The sequence below is a fragment of the Olea europaea genome, chromosome 4 (genome assembly GCF_002742605.1).
Source record: "Olea europaea var. sylvestris chromosome 4, O_europaea_v1, whole genome shotgun sequence".
In the NCBI taxonomy this organism is placed as follows: domain Eukaryota; kingdom Viridiplantae; phylum Streptophyta; class Magnoliopsida; order Lamiales; family Oleaceae; genus Olea; species Olea europaea.
The window spans coordinates 18,465,377-18,466,299 of NC_036240.1; the positions used below are offsets into that span (position 1 = coordinate 18,465,377).

Sequence of the window (923 nt, forward strand, 5' to 3'; positions counted from 1 at the left end):
AAAATGAGTTTTATAAAATTAATTTTTTAATAAAGCGTTATTAAAAAAACAGGGAAAAAAATTTGTTTTACAAGTAAAATTATTTTATTTGAAGAATGATTGAAGTTATTTTAATTTAATCTGAAAAGTATTCAACTAATTCCAAAATTATATGGTTGTATCGTTGAATTTTCGTATCAAAAGGTAAAATATGACATATAAAATGACAATCGATCTAACATTAAAAACATATTACCAAAAACAGATGCAATAAATTATTTGAATTCCCTAAAAATCAAAATTCAAAGCAGCAAAATAACAAATGGAAAAATAAAACCACATTGTTATAATGGCACGAAATAAATAAAGTATATTGGAATCTAAATGAGACAAATATTTGTGACATTCATCCATCTTTAAGCGAATTTATATTGACAAAAATCAATTTTTAATCCCAAGTCTGATATATATATATATATATATACCTTCTTGTCTGGATAATTTACTAGTGATAATAACTAGTATTTCGGAACATGACCAACAAGTCGTTGTAGTATAGTGGTAAGTATTCCCGCCTGTCACGCGGGTGACCCGGGTTCGATCCCCGGCAACGGCGTTTGATTTTATTTTATTTTATTTTTTTTTCTGTAGGGTTTCATTTTCCTGGGAAATTGCTTCAATTGTGGCTTCAAAAATCATTGGTCACCCGCATCAAATATTCAAAAGCCCAATTATTTTGGATCATGTGGTTAACTGATTCAACAAGACTTGTTCCATTCATGTAAAAATTTCGAAACCCCATTTGAAAAATTGCAGAATAACACTGAAATTGCACGAAAACATACAGAGAAGATGAAGGGGATTGCAGCTCATTGTTCCAAAAAATGCTATGCTATTCCATGTTATAAAGAAGTATAGCACCAAAAATCCAAGGATTGTTACAA

The 923-nt window shown here is 29.0% G+C and overlaps 1 non-coding gene across 1 annotated transcript; it reads left to right on the forward strand.

Annotated features, from left to right (window-relative positions):
• The first annotated feature begins 523 nt into the window (after positions 1-523).
• TRNAD-GUC lies at positions 524-595 on the forward strand. The gene has a single exon. It is a non-coding gene; the product is annotated as a tRNA-Asp (tRNA).
• The last annotated feature ends 328 nt before the right edge of the window (positions 596-923 follow it).